This window comes from Chrysemys picta, unplaced genomic scaffold (assembly GCF_011386835.1).
Source record: "Chrysemys picta bellii isolate R12L10 unplaced genomic scaffold, ASM1138683v2 scaf32, whole genome shotgun sequence".
Classification (NCBI taxonomy): Eukaryota; Metazoa; Chordata; order Testudines; family Emydidae; genus Chrysemys; species Chrysemys picta.
Genome location: NW_027052739.1, coordinates 28,666 through 33,665, shown reverse-complemented (window position 1 = coordinate 33,665; position 5,000 = coordinate 28,666). Strand labels below are relative to the sequence as shown.

General features: G+C 71.1%; 1 non-coding gene across 1 annotated transcript; it reads left to right on the top strand.

Moving 5' to 3' along the window:
* Positions 1 to 2,796: 2,796 nt before the first annotated feature.
* Positions 2,797 to 2,915, top strand: LOC135977764 (5S ribosomal RNA). Its single transcript, XR_010595209.1, has one exon. It is a non-coding gene; the product is annotated as a 5S ribosomal RNA (ribosomal RNA).
* Positions 2,916 to 5,000: the final 2,085 nt, after the last annotated feature.

Genomic DNA, 5,000 nt, shown 5'->3' with positions numbered 1-5,000 from the left:
CTTCCCCCAGCCCGCTTCCTCCGGGTTGACCCGGTGGCCGAGCGTCTCGCCGTCCCCGGACGCGGCGAGGGACTGCCTCCCGGCCGTCAGGATCGGGCCCACGGAAGTCTGATTTTAAAAAAAATTGGCCGACGCCACCGCGGAGGGCTACCCGGGCACCCCGGGCCCCGGAGCCGGAAAAGGGAAAAAAAGGATCGGGCCCACTAGAGACATGGACCCGGCCGCCAAGCAGGCCGCCCTGGGCTGACCCTCCCCGGCCGCAGCGAGGGACTGCCTCCCGGCCGACAGGATCGGGCCCCTGGAAGTCTGGGGGTGGGGGGGGGGAAATCGCCCCACGCCCCCGAGGAGGGCTGCCCGGGCGGGCCTGGCCCCGGAGCTCGGAAAAAAAAAAAGGATCGGGCCCACTAGAGACATGGACCAGGCCGCCCTGGGCTCACCTTCCCCGGCCGCAGCGAGGGACTGCCTCCCGGTCGACTGGATCGGGCCCCTGGAAGTCTGGAAAAAGAAGAATGGAACCTGACGCCTCCGAGGAGGGGGCGCCCAGGGAAGGAGGGAGATCCGGGTTGACCTGCTGACCGGACGGGAAAGAGGCCACCGGGCGTCCCCCCCCTTAAAACCTAGGGGTTGACCTGGTGGCCGGAAAGCGAACCGGCCAGCAGGTGAACCCTTTCGATTCCACGGGTTGACCTGGTGCCCGGGAAGCGAACCGGCCAGCAGGTGAACCCGTTCGATTCCACGGGTTGACCTGGTGCCCGGGAAGCGAACCGGCCAGCAGGTGAACCCGTTCGATTCCACGGGTTGACCTGGTGCCCGGGAAGCGAACCGGCCAGCAGGTGAACCCGTTCGATTCCACGGGTTGACCTGGTGCCCGGGAGGGGACTCTGAAAATTTTTCAGCCCTTTCGACTCGGGGTTGACCTGGTGGCCGAGAGGGGACTCGCACGGCAGGCAAGCCGCCCTGGGCTCACCCTCCCCGGCCGCAGCGAGGGACTGCCACCCGGCCGACTGGATCGGGCCCCTGGAAGTCTGGAAAAAAGAATGGAACCTGACGCCTCCGAGGAGGGGGCGCCCAGGGAAGGAGGGAGATCCGGGTTGACCTGCTGACCGGACGGGAAAGAGGCCACCGGGCGTCCCCCCCCTTAAAACCTAGGGGTTGACCTGGTGGCCGGAAAGCGAACCGGCCAGCAGGTGAACCCGTTCGATTCCACGGGTTGACCTGGTGCCCGGGAAGCGAACCGGCCAGCAGGTGAACCCGTTCGATTCCACGGGTTGACCTGGTGCCCGGGAAGCGAACCGGCCAGCAGGTGAACCCGTTCGATTCCACGGGTTGACCTGGTGCCCGGGAGGGGACTCTGAAAATTTTTCAGCCCTTTCGACTCGGGGTTGACCTGGTGGCCGAGAGGGGACTCGCACGGCAGGCAAGCCGCCCTGGGCTCACCCTCCCCGGCCGCAGCGAGGGACTGCCTCCCGGTCGACTGGATCGGGCCCCTGGAAGTCTGGAAAAAAGAATGGAACCTGACGCCTCCGAGGAGGGGGCGCCCAGGGAAGGAGGGAGATCCGGGTTGACCTGCTGACCGGACGGGAAAGAGGCCACCGGGCGTCCCCCCCCCCTTAAAACCTAGGGGTTGACCTGGTGGCCGGAAAGCGAACCGGCCAGCAGGTGAACCCGTTCGATTCCACGGGTTGACCTGGTGGCCGGAAAGCGAACCGGCCAGCCGGTGAACCCGTCCGATTCCACGGGTTGACCTGGTGGCCGGGAAGCGAACCGGCCAGCAGGTGAACCCGTTCGATTCCACGGGTTGACCTGGTGCCCGGGAGGGGACTCTGAAAATTTTTCAGCCCTTTCGACTCGCGGTTGACCTGGTGGCCGAGAGGGGACTCGCACGGCAGGCAAGCCGCCCTGGGCTGACCCTCCCCGGCCGCAGCGAGGGACTGCCTCCCGGCCGACAGGATCGGGCCCCTGGAAGTCTGGGGGGGGGGGGGAATCGCCCCACGCCTCCGAGGAGGGCTGCCCGGGCGGGCCTGGCCCCGGAGCTCGAAAAAAAAAAAAAGGATCGGGCCCACTAGAGACATGGACCAGGCCGCCCTGGGCTCACCCTCCCCGGCCGCAGCGAGGGACTGCCTCCCGGCCGACTGGATCGGGCCCCTGGAAGTCTGGGGGGGGGGGGGGGGAAATGGAACCTGACGCCTCCGAGGAGGGGACGCCCAGGGAAGGAGGGAGATCCGGGTTGACCTGGTGACCGGACGGGAAAGAGGCCACCGGGCGTGCCCCCGTTAAAACCCCTAGGGGTTGACCTGGTGGCCGGAAAGCAAACCGGCCACTGGGTAGGCCGGTCGGCAACCTAGGGGTTGACCTGGTGGCCGGGAAGCGAACCGGCCAGCAGGTGAACCCGTCCGATTCCACGGGTTGACCTGGTGCCCGGGAGGGGACTCTGAAAATTTTTCAGCCCTTTCGACTCGGGGTTGACCTGGTGGCCGAGAGGGGCCTCGCACGGCAGGCAAGCCGCCCTGGGCTCACCCTCCCCGGCCGCAGCGAGGGACTGCCCCTCCCCACCCCCCGGCTGACAGGATCGGGCGCACTGGAAGTCCGGGACAGTATTTTCCCCGACGCCGGGGAGGGCGGGCGGAGGGGCTCTGGCGGCCAGCCCGGGCCCCGGAGCTCGAAAAGGAAAAAAGGACCGGGCCCGCGAGAGACGGGGGCCCTGCCGCAGGGGGGGGGGCAGTCCGACCGGGGCTCACCGTGCGGCAGGCCCGGGCGTCGGCAGGGGAAAGCGGGCGAGGAGGCGCGGGGCCGGGTGCCTACGGCCATACCGGACCGAACGCCCCCGATCCCGTCCGATCTCGGAAGGTAAACCGTCCCGGGCCTGGCTAGTACTTGGATGGGTGACCGCCTGGGAATCCCAGGTGCCGTAGGCAGCTTTTCCCGGTCCGAGTCAGCTCTCTCTCCTTTTCTGGGGGGGAAGGAGAGGGGGGGACGGGCCGGAAAGCCCCTCGTCGCTCCTGCCGAGTCGGAGGTCGCGGCCGCAGGTCACGGGTCTGGGCGCCTGGGGTCCGGCTCCCCACCCACCCGGCTTCCTCCGCGGAGGACCCCCCCCCGGGGCCACCGAAGCCGCTGGGGGAGACGCCGGGCATGGGGCGGACTGGCCCGGACCCTCCCGGCCGCCGGCCCGCAGGTCCGCCCCGAATCCCCCCCCGCGGCCACCCAGGCCAGGCCTGGCCAGGCGGGACGGACGGCGGGTGTCCAGCGCCCAGCGGCTTCCTCCAGCGGGGACCCACGGACCCCAAAGCCGCAGGGGGAGGCCCCGGGCCTGGGACGGACTCGCTCGGACCCCCTGCGCCCGGCCGCCGGCCCGCGGGACCGCCCCGAATCCCCCCGCGGCCACCCAGGCCAGGCCTGGCCAGGCGGGACGGACGGCGGGTGTCCAGCGCCCAGCGGCTTCCTCCAGCGGGGACCCACGGACCCCAAAGCCGCAGGGGGAGACCCCAGGCCCGGGACCGACTCGCTCGGACCCCCCGCCTCCCCTGCGCCCGGCCGCCGGCCCGCGGGACCGCCCCGAATCCCCCCGCGGCCACCCAGGCCAGGCCTGGCCAGGCGGGACGGACGGCGGGTGTCCAGCTCCCAGTGGCTTCCGCCAGCGGGGACCCACGGACCCCAAAGCCGCAGGGGGAGGCCCCGGGCCCGGGACGGACTCGCTCGGACCCCCCGCCTCCCCTGCGCCCGGCCCCCGGCCCGCGGGACCGCCCCGAATCCCCCCGCGGCCATCCAGGCCAGGCCTGGCCTGGCGGGCCGGTGTGCAGCTCCCCCGGGCTTCCTCCCCCGACGACCCGCGCCCCCCTGAGCCGCAGGCGGAGACCCCGGCCCCGGGGCGGACCGGCCCGGGCTCGCCCGAGCCCCCTGCGCCCCGGCCCGCAGGACCGCCCCCCCCGAATCCCCCGGGAGAGGCCCGGCCTGCACGCCACTGACGACCCGCGGCCCCCAAAGTCGCAGGAGGCGCCCCCCCCCCCCCGGTTAGCCCCGTCTCGCTCCGCGCCCCCCGCCCCTCGCTGCCGGGACCGGGCGCCGCCCCAGAGTCAGCCGCAGCCGGCCGGCCTGAGAGCTGCCCTCCTGTGGACGACGGTGAGTTTACCTTGATACTAACCGGCCGTCAGCCAGGTCAACCCCATTGCTAGACTGGGGTGGACCTGGTGGCCGAGTGGGGACTTGGAACATTTGACAGCTGCTTCCCGGGGCTTGACCGGTTGTCCTGAACGCCCCCCACCCCCACCCCCAGCCCCCGGCTCCTGCTCCCCTCTCCCCAGCCTCGGTGCTCCGCTCCCTGCCTCGGAGGCTGCCTCTCTGCGGCGCCTGCATCGCCTCCGAGGACGCGCACCCTCCGGAGGCTGGACGTAAACCCACCACTGCCGCCGACCCGGCTCTCCGAGGGACGACTGTGAGGCCCCCCACCCCACCCCACCCCCGGACCGCCCTGGGGACGACTGCTAAGCCTCCCCCACCGGACCGCCCGGGGGAAGACTGCGACGCCTCCCGCCAGGCCCCCACCCAGCCTGGGGGAAGACTGCTAAGCCTCCCCCCCACACACACACACACACACTGTCGGGGGATGACGATTAAGCCTCTCCCGGACTGCCCGGGGGAAGACTATTAAGCCTCCCCTGGAACCACTATTAAGCCTGCCCCCGGAGTCCTCGGGGGATGACTGCTAAGCCTCCCCCACCGGACCACCCGGGGCAAGACTGCTAAGCCTCCCTCCCACACACACACACACTGTCAGGGGAGGACTATTAAGCTTTCCCGCTGGAGCGCCCGGGGCGGACGACTGTTAAGCCTGCCCCCGGAGTCCTCGGGGGAGGACTATTAAGCTTTCCCCCCTGGAGCGCCCGGGGGGGGGGGGGGGGGGGACGACTATTAAGCCTGGCCCCCGGAGTCCTCGGGGGACGACTATTAAGCCTCCCCCGGACCTGCTCCCTCTCGACTATTAAGCCCCCCCTCTGCGGTCCTCA